The sequence below is a fragment of the Podarcis raffonei genome, chromosome 14 (assembly GCF_027172205.1).
Source record: "Podarcis raffonei isolate rPodRaf1 chromosome 14, rPodRaf1.pri, whole genome shotgun sequence".
Lineage (NCBI taxonomy): Eukaryota > Metazoa > Chordata > Lepidosauria > Squamata > Lacertidae > Podarcis > Podarcis raffonei.
Genome location: NC_070615.1, coordinates 24,416,269 through 24,431,120, shown reverse-complemented (window position 1 = coordinate 24,431,120; position 14,852 = coordinate 24,416,269). Strand labels below are relative to the sequence as shown.

Here is a 14,852-nt window from a genome sequence, read left to right as displayed (position 1 = left end):
CCAGATTGGCGGAGTATAAATAATAATAATAATAATAATAATAATAATAATAATAATAATAATAATAATTTATTATTATTATTATTATTATTATTATTATTATTATTATTATTATTATTATTATCTGACTCAGTGTAAGTCAGCTTCCTATGTTTCTACCTAGTTTCTACACACATAAACGAAGGCAAAATGCAGCCAGGGCATGAGGAGAGCCTTTCGTGATTCGGAAATGAGACGGGAGCTCAGAAAGTGATCCTGGATGAGAATGGAGGATGCTGCAAGCAGGGCTGGTGTAGCCGTTAGGTGGGGTGACCCAAGATGGCACTCTCGTGGACACACCTGCCCCACTGCTTTTGTTCCTGCTGCTGAAGCAGGCACCAGCACTGATTTCAGGTGAGAGCTCGCCAAAATTGTGCGAGATCTTGCAAAGCACACGAGATCTCACTTGACATAGGCACTGATTCTGGTGCTGCTTCTCTGCTGCTGGCGGTGGCAGGGTAGCACTTCCCATTTCACCTTAAGTGGCAAAACTGGATGCACCACCTCTGGCTGCAGGCACCTCCCTATTTCCCTCTGTGAAAAGCTGGAGGGTGTACTTGATTTTCAAACGTTCGGGCAACCAAAGGCCAGAGGAAATTGCTTCAGGGGACCAGATCCAGCACAATACCTGGGTTATAGAAATAGTATGGGATCTGCTGCTGCTTGCTCTTCTCACCAACCTGTCCTGCCCTTTGCTCCATCGACAGCTGTATGAACAGCACTGTGTGACGACAGCCTTAGATTTTTATGTATATAGGAAGAAATCATATGCCAGGCCAGGAATTAGAAAGAGAATGCATTTCTTTCTTTCTTTCTTTCTTTCTTTCTTTCTTTCTTTCTTTCTTTCTTTCTTTCTTTCTCTCCCCGCCCTTCTCTTTGCATGAGACCTCTCCGTGCCTAGCTGAGCTGAAATGAAAAGGCCGAACCCATCTATATTTAGGTGAGGGCAGTGCTCAGGGTGGGTAATCCTCTTTCCCTGAATTATCTAGCTTGGGGGATTAGGCCCTTTAAACTCTTCGCCAAACCTCCCCCGCTCCATAAGGACACTGTGGAAGAGATGGGCATTTGAAAACTCACATTTTGCAGAGGGGACGCCATGGATACAAAAACATAGGGTGCCCACAAAGTGGGGCTCTGCACTTGACTTGGTGGAAGGTACTAAGGCTGAACCAAAGCATATTTATCCCCTGTCCAGATCAGATGGTCAAAGAGGGCAGTGTTTCGCATAAAATTTACATATGGTAATTAATATATCCAGACGCACATTTGGAAATAATGGCTGGAATTTACACAGAAATATAACACATCTCACCAGTGTGGGGGGAAAGACTGTGTCCAGGTGAATTTTGTGCCTGCCAGTTGTTGTCCAGGTGTTGCACCTCTTGATAGTCAACTTCCTGTTCTTCCTTCTTATGGTTCTTTAGCTTTGAACCAGACAACCTTTCAAATCTAACAGAGGTTATCTTCCAACAGGGGACTGTCCTCTGATGACCCTTCAGAATAAAAGAGGACTGTCCTCTGTAAAGCAGGACACACAGTCTCAGAGTTCGTCAACATCTTATCTGGATTGCTCAATGGGATGGATCCCCAACCTTCCCGGAACGATCCCTTGCCCATTACTCCTGCCCTTCCCTGCAATGTGCAACTCTGAGGAAGTGTTGGGTGGTTTTGGGGCATTAGGTTCTCTGGTTTTCACCAGCTGACATCAGTGAAGTTCAGGAGCCGTAGCTGGCATCCCTGCATGAACTGACTGAGGCCTAGAACATGCTCCAGAACCCCTTGTAATGTGCAAGGGTTCCTCAGCACATCGTTTGATGTGAACATGGTTCCTGAAAGTAATACAAAATGAAACAGGGACATAGACTTTGCAGAGCTCCTGATGAAGGGGAAGTGAAAGGAAAGTCATTTGTCCCTCACTTACTCTGAAAAGAGAAGATTCCTCCCCACCCAATTCAAAACCAGGGTGGGTTTTGAGTTGGTTCCAACTGGAGGCTGCTCCGGATCAGCCCTCCTTTTGACACTCTCCAACCAAATTCAGGCTCTGAACCTCAGCTCCAGGGTCAGGAAAGAAATCCTTCCTTGTTGTCCATGGTCAGATTAGGAAAGTCCAGAAGCAAGCCAGACTACAACAGATCAAGGCTACCCTTCACCCCAGACTCATCCTGGTGGGTCTTTCTCTAACACAGTGCTTCTCAAACTTTTTTTCCCTGGGCCACACTTTCAGAATAAAAATCTGCTCACACCGTATCAAATTTTAAATTGAAAAGAAATACATTGGAAAACAAAAAGAAACAGTGTCTAGCGGTTCTTGATTTGTAACATAGAACACAATTACTTTATTATATGATTGTGGGAAAACCAGAAAGTATAAAACAATGCAGCTACATAGGAACATGAATCATTCCCAAAATAAAATATTGTTTGTCCTTGAATCTTCCTGCCACACTTGCCATCATCTCCTGCCACATCAGTGTGGCACACCACATCCTTTGAGAACCACTGCTCTAACAGGATGGGGCTCCTTTCCTTCTCTTTTCTTCCCTGGGAGGAGAAAGCTTTGGGACCAGGGCTGGCCCTACCATTAGGCAAAATGAGACAGCTACTTCAGGTGGGAGGTTTAAGGAACAGGCAGCAGTTGGAGAAGAGAGAAGAGCTTCTTACACAGCAAATCCTGTATCCACTAGTCTCCTGCCCTCAGGTGTGGTGGAAGATATTGTCCCATCACCATTGCTCAGAGGTGTTGTGGTCTGGGGTTGGGGGTGTGTGTCAGAGACCCATTACTGTTTCTTCCTATCTACAACATCCTAGAACTACCCAATCAGCATGAAAGGGGAGCTTTTTTAGCCACTGAGAAGAAGTCTTATCAGCCTTTGTGCAGATTGGAGCCAGAGTGAAAGGAGGCAAGTCAGCCATAGACGATTGGCTCCTAGGGTCACTCTGGAGAAGGTGCATGAGAACACTGACAAAAACCAAGGGGCTCTCTTTTAAGAGAATGGTGTGCAAGGTATTGTACACAGGAGCAGAAATTGCCGATGTTCATCCCATGATCAGAACAGGAATCAATCCAGCCAATACGATCAGAGTCTGCTTTTGTTGCTGCTTTCAGGGCGTAATAACAATGTAATGTACGTAATTACTTAAGTAAATTATGCAAGCTATGCAATTTCAACACGGTGGGCAGCTAGGCAAATAATTTAGTTGTGGACAGAAGATGAACTGCAGTGGAATGGAAATGGGGGTGCACGACACAAATACAGAGTGAAATGGAAATTGGGGCCCTTCTTACACGCCCAGGACAGAGGAAGGTTACCCCTGTTCAAGTATACTATAAACTACAGGAATCCAACTTCCTAAAACAAATATTGGAATCCATATAATGAGCGGGAAAAGAAACTCGGAAAGAGAAGGAAGTCCACTAACAGTACATTTTTGATTGCCACACAAATTAGACAGTATCAAGGGAAGTCAGATGGTTTTGCAGCCCCTCAAAATGTCTTGTTCTTAGTGGAATGGACTCCCTCTGAAGGTGGTGGACTCTCCTTCATTGGAGGTTATTAAGCAGAGGTTGGATGGCCACCTGTAATGGATGCTTTAGATGAGATTCCTGCATTACAGGGGGTTGGACTAGATGATCCTCAGGGTCCCTTCCAGCTCTATGATTCTATGACTCTCCTTTGCTTGTGTTGAGTCCCATATATGGGTGGTGCTTGGCGCAGATGAACAGCAGCTAGGAACCTATAGGTGGACCTCTCTCTTGACTTTCCACACCTGTCCTACATCTAAATATTGTACCACACTGTCCTCACGGTTCTCAAGTGGATGGAGGCTGTCGTTTAATGGAAGAGATCCATCTGGCTCAGTGTTTCACCCTTAGCAAAGAGTCCACCTTTCCAACACACATGTCCTGCTCCTTCGGATACCAGAATAAAATAGGAGAAACAAAGCAATACTGAAGCCTGGTGTTCCAAACTGCGTCCCTCCTTCTAATAACGACTATTGTCTCTCTCTGTTTCTCCCCCATTCCCTCTGCGCCAAGCATAATCAATTTTCTGTATAAGTTAAAGTCAACACATCTGTTACGTTAGTCTTCCCTGACGCCCTGCTCCCTCCTTCCCTCCCTCCCCACCCCTCCCATCTGTTCTGCCTGCAGCTTCCCCGTATAGCTTTGTTGTTGGGGTGTGTGTGTATGTGTGTGTGTATGTCTGTGGATGAGAGAGAGAGAGACTCCCTCTCTCTCTCTTCCTAGCTGATGGACTCTCTCGTTGCTGATCTCTCCTTACCTGGATGCCTGTCCTCAGTGGGTTGATCCGCTCGGCTTGCCAGAACATTTGGTCTGCTTAATCCCCCTCTGACGCCCACATTTGAGGGGCCAAGAGGCAAAAGGAGAAGAAGGGAAGGGGGAAAAAATGACCGGGGTGCAAATAAACAAATGAGTAGCAGCTCTGGAACGAAACATTGACTAATTCTGGTAAGAAATGCTCCTTCTTTTCTTTTCCTTTTAATTCCTGGGTGCATTTGGCCCTACTTTTCTTTGGAAGTCCAGCTACGGTGCAGCAGTAAAGGATTCATCCGAAGAGCAAAGGCAGGGAACAGGAAGGGATGGCGGAGAGGGGAGGAGGGGAGAAGGGAGATTGCAAAGTCCCCAGAGCTCATCAAGGGTTCATTCGGGTGGTGAAGGTTCATCGGTGCCCCCAGCTCATATTTGAGGATGTGTGGGTTATGTCTTAAAAGAGCTCTTGAGTGTACCTGGACTACCAGAAGGGTTGCGGATGGGTGTGTTGCTTGGTTATTTCCCCCTCCCCCAACGCACAGGACGTCTGGGTATCATTTGGAGACCAGCACTAGGCTTCAAAAGATGTTACATTGCAATCTGGTGCGTTTTGCTAGCCGCGAACTGGTGGTTTCTAGCAAATGTCCTGTTCCAGATTGGCCTTGGGGGCAGGTCAGAAGTGAAGATCAGTTCAGAAGCAGAGGTGGGGAAATCCAATAAAAAAATTGAATGCAATAAACTTTTTATTACGCTAGCGAATTTATATTTTGCATATAGTTGATATCTCTGGATCAAAATTTAAGAGATAGAGAAAAAAGTACCAGGGGGGGTGAGGGGTGAAAATGACCATGTGGGAACATAAATTGAATGGAACTTTTAACAAAACGAACCCCCCGACCCTAAATTATACACACCAGAAGTGCTTGAATGGACATTTTGAATAATGATCATTACCCAACCTACACCCCGGAGACGAGAGCAGGGATATTGAAAGGAACAAATATTTTGCCATCCCCATAAAAATAAAATGCAGTTGCATCAGAAATGAACTTGATTTATTTTTATTTATTTATTTTAAATCTGCAAAGCCTGCTCATGTTGAGTTGCCAAATGTATGTTCCTAATGAGAGCACTGCTAGGTTTTTGCCAAACGTAAAGCTGTAGCTCCTTGGCTTGGCTCCAAGAACCTCAGCCGGCAGTTCCTGACACTCTCCTGTTATCTGATGACATGGATTTACTGGTGTGGGGTACAATCCGTCTGCAATGATGACCTTTGGCCATAACACATGGACCTTGCCCACCTTGCATTTGGGGCTTCGCTTCATCTTATGAATAGTATGCAAAACTAGCACAAGTGGGACGGGTAAGGAATAGGAATTCCCCACCTCAGTAACCGTTCTGAGATAGAGATGTGGGAGAAATGTGAACTAGTTCTCATTTAAGGCAAACATACATAATTCTCACTTTCAAAATCCAGATACGAACCGACACAGAGCCATCTTCCGAAATTTGCACCTCTCTGAATTTTGCTCTGCTGTTCTCTAGCCAAGAAATGTGTACAAAAATGCATATGCCAGGGTAGAGTGTGCATATAAATGCACATATTAGCAAAAACAACATATAAAAAGGCATTTTATTAGAAGGATATGGCTTTGGAGAAATGTGTGTGCCAGGTAAAATTGCAATAAAATGTGTCTATTAGGAGAAATTCGCAGTAAAAGGATGGTGAATTTTCATAAGGATTTAAAAATACATATAAATATCCACTAACTGCTGTGGAGAATTGAGCTTAAGATTGGAAAAAAGGAGAAACTGAGAGAAACTGAAATGGACAGAGTCACCCATTGCTATTCTGAGATCAAAGTCCACTGTAAGCTTATTGTTGTAAAGCACATCTCCCTTGATGGTGTGACATACAGGAGGAGGAAAATGTGTGAATGTAGCTTTCAGTTTGCAACGCTCGTTCTGTGTGCCCCTTTTCTCGCATCCCTACAGGCTTGTACTACGGTTACATTAAACCTTAATGTGAGGCTTCACTTCTACCAAGCAGCTGGGGTTTGCTAATCCTTTGAGTGGTTGCTACGAATGGGGTTCTCTGGCTAATAGTCTTTGCATTTGTGCTGGCAAGAATTTAAAGGGGCCAGACGGTGCCCTTTGAGTCCAATATAAGATGCAGGAAGGAGGGCAAGGAAAGAACTTGAGATGAGGTAAGCCGTTGCATTATTTTGGTTCAGAGGCAATGACATATGTGTATCTTCAAATGCTTTGCTCAATGGATCATTAAGAATCCTAAGGACTCGTGTTCCCAAGAAACAAAGGCATCTAGGAAAAAGCATGATGCCTGCATCTAAACTGGTAAAGTTGAATGAGGGTGGTGTTTTTTCTACTTCTTGGATTGGTTGGTCCAAAGTTGATCATGAGCAAAGTCTGGATAATTTTATTTCCCCCAGTAATTGTTTCATTTCTGCCTGTTTTACTGTACACCAGCCCTGTGGATAGGTCCATAAAATTACTAGCCCCCAAAACCTTACTAGTCCTCTTGATCACACATAAGACTATGTGGCCTTTGAAGGGGAAATTGGGAAAACACAATTTATAAAAAAGGGTGCTAGAACAGATTTTTGCTTGTCACATATGACCAGGTTAGTGCCTAATTTTCAGGCTTGTTAAGATCTGCTGATATGGTGGATTTGGTTAATTAGTTGATTCATTTGCCCAAACTACAAATATTAGCTACCTGTTTCATAAACATACCAACATTCTGAAAGTGCTGCTGATTCAGTGTTTTGATTTTATTATCTTATCGCCCGTGAAGCCATGAATAACATCAGATACAAGTAACTCCAGATACAGTACGTGCGATTCTAAATTATTCATTCTGGCTTATTACTAATGGCTGATTCACCTGCAGGTATAACATATCAAGGTTGCTAAAAGTCAGGAAAGTGAGATTTTCTTGCAAGAAAGTAAACAAGGCACTGTGATCTAAATTAGAAGTGTATAAAATCACAGGAGATTTACTTGCACAAAAGGCATAATATTTAATACCGTTGGACATATTCCACTCAAATGTATGGGATAGAGGGGGTTTGGGTGTGCATCTAACAATAGTTAGAAGCAGTTAAGGCTGCAAGCCTATATCCACTTACCTGAGAGTAAGCCCCATGGAACCCAGCAGAACTTAGCTTTGAGTAAACATGTACTGGATATCACTGGCAGAATCTTCTTCTGTGTTGGTGTTAAGTCTGGGGTATTTGATGCTGTCAGTCTGAGAAATACTCTAAATTCTGTAGGTGAAATTTGCTGATTAGGATGAGTGAATCTGTCTGCTTCATTTTCTAATTTTTCCAACCACCATGCCACATTTCTGCATGAGTTTGATTTTTTTTTAAAAAAGGCTTTTTAATATTAATCAGGAGTTTAGTAAGCTTTTTTCTTGTTATGTGTATATCAAGAGAAATGTACGCAAAATTTTTGCATGCTATTTCCCATACTATAATGCAATTAAGTGCCTTACTTTCATTCACATATGCATATTTTTTTTTTGCACAACTTCTCCTAAATCACACCTTTTTGTAGACATTGATTTGGTTGGAGAACTGTCTTGAAAAATTCAGAGAAGTGTTAAGTTTTAAAAGATGACCGTGTTCAGTTTTCATAGTGCTTTGAGAAGTGCAAATTAAGCAGGTTCATATTTAATTACAAACCAACCCAATTTCCTCTCTCATGCCTTGCTGAATAATCTGGAAAAGGATGTGTTGATGAAATTCTAATCAATGCTCACAGTGTGATGTAGAAGCCTTTGTGTTACACAAAACTCCTCCATGCTAGAAGTGTGTGTGTGTGTGTGTGTGTGTGTGTGTAACAGATGTAAATTATAAACATTTGTCTTCAGATAGTTTCTGTCTTAAGATGAGATGAAGGAAGTATTTACAAATGTACAACAGCATGGTTAGTACGATGCAAGGTCTTATTGAGTTCAGTGGGACTTACTCCCGATACAGTTGGATCTAAGTGCTACTTAAAACATTGCATTTCTTTGTCTCTATGGTACTTTTTAAACTGGCCCTGTTTAAAAATGGGTGATACAATATTGCTGCATCATGGGATATGGTTCCATGATGCAGTGCATCTCAACCCACAAGGGTTTTAAGAGGGAAGGTGAAAGATTAAGACAGTTCTTGTGTGCCTCTCAGCTAGGGATGTGTGAATCTGTCAGTTTTGGTTTCTCTTAAATTTTTCATTCTCCCAATGAATGTTCTCCACCTTCCTGCATCCCTTTGCAATTTTTAAAAATAAAAAGTCCTCATGAAAATTCGCCAGCACTTTAGTGTGCGCTTCTCCTAAGATACATGTATTTTGCAAACAATTTTGTCTGCCATACATACACATTTTTGGAAGCAGTTTTCCTTGATATAATGCACTTGTGTGTGCTATTTTCACAAATGCAGGCGTTTTTATGCACGCTCTATCTAATATATACACATTTCAGTGCATATTATTTTGGTTGGAGGACTGCATTGCAAAATCCAGAACTATGTCCACATTTCAGGAGTTAGCTCCTTTTCCATTTGTGAATTGATTCAGGGAGTGCAAATTTAGTAGATTCACGATAAAATGCAACTCAAACTGAAATTCTTCACCAACTTAGCACACACACTAAGCATTCATTTCACACTCTGCCCCCCAAAATATCTGGGGTGAGGGCAAAGGGGCTCCCAGGTTAAACTCTGCCCCCTGAAGGTGGAGTTGGGCTGTGGCGAGGTGAATTTCAGAAACACAGCAGCTCTGATGGCCATACCAAAATGTTTTTAAAGCTTATAAGCTCTACCCTTTCCTGAAAGTAAAAAGACGCCCCCCCCCCATGTTAAGTGCTTTAAGCATGGCAGGGCCTAGCTGAGCAAAAAAACCTTCTCTGCATTTGTAGCTGCCTCATTAAAGATTGAGCTGGCTGGTGGAAACATTGACTGGCTTCTCTGCTGTGACGTTGTCAAGAGGAAAAACCTGCCAGCTTGCAGCTTCTTCGCTTCATCCCGGTCTGTTTTATATCCCTGCCCCATGCCTTATCCCTCCTCCCTGTGAAATGAAGGCGCCCCCCCCCATTCCACTGCGCCTATCAACACATGCTTCTCCCCCACCCTTTCTCCTGGGACTTGATGCCTCAGCTGGTCCTGCTTAATAGCAGAAAACTGCCTCCCAGTGTGTGTGTGTGTGTGTGTGTGTGTGTGTGTTGTGAAAGCAGAGCATCATCTGACCCTCAGAATATATTCGTGATGCCCCTGTTGACAATGATCTTGCCTAAGAGTTGCCTTTGGGAAAGGGGCAAGTTGTCAATTTTGGTTTCCCCTAGTTTCTCATTTTTCCAGTCTTCAGTTCATCAAATTTCTGCATCAGTTGGTGCTTTTTTAAGAAATGATGATGATGATGGTGGTGGTGGTGGTAATAATAATAATAATAATAATATCCTCCTGAAAATTTGCCAGTGATTTAGTGCACATTTCTCAATATTATATGGAATTTCCCCCCAAATACACATTTTTGCAAGCAATTTCCCCTAACATAACACATGCTGTATGCTATTTTCATTAACAGATGCATTTTAAAGCACACTTCCCCCTTGTAGATGCACATTTCGTACATATTATTTTGTTGGAGAATTGCACTGCAAATTCAGAGAAGTGTAGATTTCAAAGGAGAGGTGTGTTTTGGTATTGGTTTGAGATGTGCAGATTTTGGTAGGTTTGCAAGCAAATTTCTCCCCTATCCCTAAAAGCCCTCCTGCCCCCCACCGGCAGTTCATGTAAAGCTTTTTGCAACTTTGTTGCTAGCAGGAAAAATCCACCCCATGAGACTCCTAATCTCAGGGTCTGGGGTTTGTGCCCCACCTTGGGCAAAAAGATTCCTACATTGCAGGGGATTGGACTAGATGCCTCTTGGGGTCTCTTCCAACTCTACAATTCTATGATTCTATGAATATTTTGAACCGAACAGTGGCATCTAGTGCCTGTTGGACTTGCTAGGGGAGAAAGCAGGGAGCCCACCAGTAGGTGGAGCCAGAGCCAATGAGAGACAGAGCCAACTAATTCTAGTTTTGTCTAGATCCTCCTCCTTCTCCCTGCTGTGCTCTACAGAGGTGACACTGAGGCTAAGGAGGAGGAAGAAGTTGGCAGGCAGTGCCACCTCCTGGACTGGTTGTAAGGAAGAAGTCAATCAGGTGGAGGAGGCGTTGACTGAGGGCAAACTGAGTTTAGTGGGGCAGTGCCCCACTTTTGTCTTAGTGCAGACTTTCTCAACCTGTGTGTCCCCAGATGTTGTTGGACTACAACTCCCATCACCCCTAGCTAGCAAGGCCAGAGCTCAGGGATGATGGGAGTTCTAGTCCAACAACATCTGGGGGCCCACAGGTTGAGACCTGCTGGTCTTAGTGGATCACCCTGTAGCGGAACCAAATGTATAAATGCAGAATTATCAAGCTTTGGTTCATTGATAGCAACCATACACCAGTAGAAAAAATGCTGGCTTTGCCCTCATACATCTATTTGGGTTTCAGCTCACTCTCCTTCCTGCCCAGGAGTCACCTCTGCAGCCAATTCTCTTTTTATGAGAAGAACAGGCCGTGCTATATGGATGAAATGTGTGAGCCCAGGATCCAGCCTCAGTCCTCCCTGGGGGAGAAATGACAAGCCAGTTTTTAATGTGGCATGAGCTGGTCTTGGCTTTGCAGAGAAACAATTACTTTAAAAGAGACAAGCAAATCACACTAATGAGATTTTAAAAAGAGAAATATTAAAGCACTCTTTCAAATCCTTGTTTTTCATTCTTATTGTACTTCTGGATTTCAGCCACTAAGACTATTTTTCTCCACCCCCAGCAACAGTAAGTGCTAGAATCCATATCTAGATGAACCAATATGCTAAGTACACTGCAGAGGAGGGTTGCAGAAAGCTCCACCCTTTGATCTCTGCAGATCAAGCTGTTGTTACGCTATAAAAGTTGAGTGGCTGGTCCCATTTGGCAACCCTAAACCCCAATGTCTTTAGTGCCCCCATCTGTCAGCATTTCCCCAGGAATATGTGCAGGGATGCCAATGTAGTGCAGTGGTTAGAGTGTCGGACTAGGACCTGGGAGACCAGGGTTTGAATCCCCACTCAGCCAGAAAACTAACTGGGTGATCCTGGGCCAGCCATAGGTCTCTCAGTCTAACCTACCTCACCGTGTTGTGAGGATGAAATGGTGGAGATCATGTATGGCATTTTGAGTTCTTTGGAGGAAAAGTGGAAGCAAAATGTCATAATTAAGAGTAGGGGGGCAGAGCTGTGTGTGTTGCACCTTTCCGAAACATCCTTATAGGCCCCAGTCCCACACGCTCCACACCCAACCTTTCGACATAAAGCAGGAATGTCTGAATAGGGCTCCTAAATGCATTCAGACAAACAAACTTAGATTCATACTGAGCATGCAGAGTTTCTGACCCTGGGAAGGTTAAGGAGTGTTCACATGCTAACTTCAATGAGTGTAGCATGTGTAGGTACACCTGTGTACAGAAATAGCCGCACTGTACATACATACATACAGTTATTCATATGTAATGCTCAATGAGTGTACAGTCTGTGTACCCAAGTGTACCATAGTTGAGCTGTATAAACACAGACTCTTTTGCACAAACACTTGCACGTGTGTAGAGATAGCTTGGATCCACCATAGGACACTGGAAAATATTTGCATGCCTGAGCAGCACTTGCCCCACTAAGCAAACCTAGCAGCCTGTTTTTGCCATGTATTAATGAATTATATTTACAGAGTGCTTTGGTTTGAAACCAAACCCCTCCTACCAGCAGCTTGCATTTTAAAATACAAAGTCTTTTGTATTTTAGGAAGCTGCCTTATACCAAGGGAGACCATTGGTCCATCTAGCTCTGCATCACCTGCACTGACTGACAGAGGCTCTCCAAAGTGTCAGACAAGGAGGCTCTCCCAAATGTACCTGGAGATGCCAGGGATTGAACCTGGGACCTTCTGCATGCAAGACAGGTGCCCTACCACTGGCCTACAGCCCTTCCTGTCACTTGAGTGATGTCTTAGTGAGGCTCTTTCAGATTGTGGCCCTGGTGCTGAGGCCCACTTGCTGGTTTATTAAGCTAGGCTTGTCTACGTGTGTGTGCGTGTTGAGGTAGTTTAGGGCTGGGGTGGTGAAACGTTGAGAATGAGAAGGTCTGTGTGTGTGTGTGTGTGAGAGAGAGAGAGAGAGAGGGGGGGGGGAGGGAGGGAGAGTTACTCTGTAACACAGGAACTCCTGCTTTGCTGTTTGAAAGCAGGGATTGTCTGCAGAATCTTGTTAGGTCTGTCAGCAACAGATGGCCTCAGTTCCCAACTGGTGGAAGGGATATTTCTGCCAAAGAAAAGTTGCCAAAGTGGTGGCACAGAACAGTAGTGAAAAGGGACAAAGGCTTCACGGCATCTCAAGTCTCATACCTAGAAAAGTTTGTTGACATTCTAGCCGCATTCATTTAAAGCTCTATGATACCACTTCAAATAGCCATGGCTACCCGCAAAGAATTATGGGGGCTCTAGTTAGCTAAGGGTGCTGAAAATTATCAAGAGGACCCCCTAGAGCTACAATTCTCAAAGTAGTCTAACAGTCAATCCCTCTTCACAAGATATTTAATCTGGGGGTTTGTGGGGAAGGATCTTCCACTAAGGAAGTGTGCTGATCCCAAGGGTTAACTGTGAGGCGAGCTCCGAGTCTAGTCCAAGGTCGAGGGTGCAGTAGGAAGACAGTCCATCAAAGCTGAAGCTGGGTCCAAGGCAAGGAGTCAGGTGAGGTCAGGAGCTCCGGCAGAGAGGCAAGGCAGGGTGCAGGCAGGAACTGGCTACCAACAACGTTGCTCCCGCATCTTGGGACTGGGGCTGGCTGGCTTTTATCTGCCCCGAGACATAGGGCGGCCCCGGTCCACAGGTGACTCGCCTCTCCTGGCCTGGAGGTGAGCACTCCTCCTGCGGGAACTTAGTTCCCTCCGCCTCTCTGCCCTGAGCCTCTGCAGCTCAGGCTCTCCTGGCTGGAGGGTTACCGGACCCAGAGGCAACCTCAGCTTCCCCTGACGGGGCTCTGAGTGGAGCACCTGCAGGCAATAGGTCCTCCATCACCTCAGGAGCCAGAGCAGACTCAGCTGGTGCCTGCACCTGAGGATCCAGCACAGACGAGGACCCTTTAGGCTCAAGCCCCAGCCCTGGCTCAGCTGGTTCTGTGCAGGCTGGGATTCCTCAGGTTCAGCCTGCAAGTCCAAATCCCAGGCCATCACAGGAAGCCTTTCTGAACCTGGTGTGTTCCTGAGGTTCTGGACTACAACTCCCATCATCTCCAGCCAGCCCAAGAAGCTAGCAAGGCACTCGCTCTCCAGGGTTTCTCACGGAAGTCCTACCTGGAAATGCTGGGGACTGAACTTCATGCAAATGACATCCACTCTGTACAATATTATGGCCACATATGGTATACCTCCTGCTGAGTGACTCCTGCAGCCCCGGTTGTACTCCAAAATATCAGAAGGGCAAGCTGTCATTTCCAAAATGCCCTTCAAAAGCAGCCTGGCAGAGAGTACATTGAAGCCGTCTAAGCTGCTATGAGCTGAGCATTATCCCTCCTCACCTCCAGACACTCCCAACGCAGCTGCGTTTCCCACCTTGAAACTGAAAAGCACCAACTGTTTCATCTAGCTATTGCCAGGAGTAGTTATTTGCATAGATTCCACCCCCCCCCGTTTTTACTAATTATGTTTATTGTAAATGTTTTCTGCACTCCCATTGTTTCTGTAAGTTGCTTTGAGTCATTTATGTGAGTAAAGTGACTAGTTAATAGCAACAGCAGCAGCAGCAACAACAAGAAATTGGAGTGCCTGTATGTCAAAATTCATTTTTTTGGCAGTTTTTATGTTATTAAAAGCAGCTGAAAACAATTTGCAGTCACAGGAATAAGATGGGTCCTAAAAATATAAATCTTAAGTGTCAAAAACCAGGTGTAAAGAGCTGTCAACTGCCTCTAGACATGTACAAGTGCTTGTGTGAAAGAGTGTTCACTATGTGATTTGTACAGCTATTGTGTACCAAGACTATACACCCATTAAACATTATACATGAATAATTGCACAAGTATAAATTATTTGTGTACACAGGTGCAGAGACTGTGCAGTCATTGAATGTAATGTGGGAACGTGTTCTGTGAACAGATTTCTAACTCCATGGTTGTGGCTTAATGTTTCTTTTTTAAATTAGAAAGAGCTTACGAAAGTGGATGGATTAAGAAAGACCCCTCCTTTTGTCCTTTCTTTTTATAAAGCAGAGTGTAGCATTATTTGTACATGGAGAAATTCAGTGGAGCTTGGAACACCCTTTCCCCTATCTTGATAGACCTGCCCATTTAGACCGCATGTTCAGGAGCAAGAATGGTGTGTATGAAGCAGGGAATGGAGTGGAGTCAATGTGGTGCCCTCCATATACTGTTGGATTCCATCTCCCCATCAGCCCCAGCCAGCATGGCAAATGATCAGGG

At 44.3% G+C, this 14,852-nt stretch overlaps 1 protein-coding gene across 1 annotated transcript in view; it reads left to right on the top strand.

Moving 5' to 3' along the window:
- Positions 1–4,195: 4,195 nt before the first annotated feature.
- The window catches only part of SV2B (synaptic vesicle glycoprotein 2B), a 75,601-nt gene continuing 64,944 nt past the window's right edge, over positions 4,196–14,852 (top strand). The window contains exon 1 of the mRNA XM_053364769.1: positions 4,196–4,507. The gene's annotated coding sequence lies outside the window, so the exon portion shown is untranslated. The remainder of the gene's footprint in view (positions 4,508–14,852) is intronic.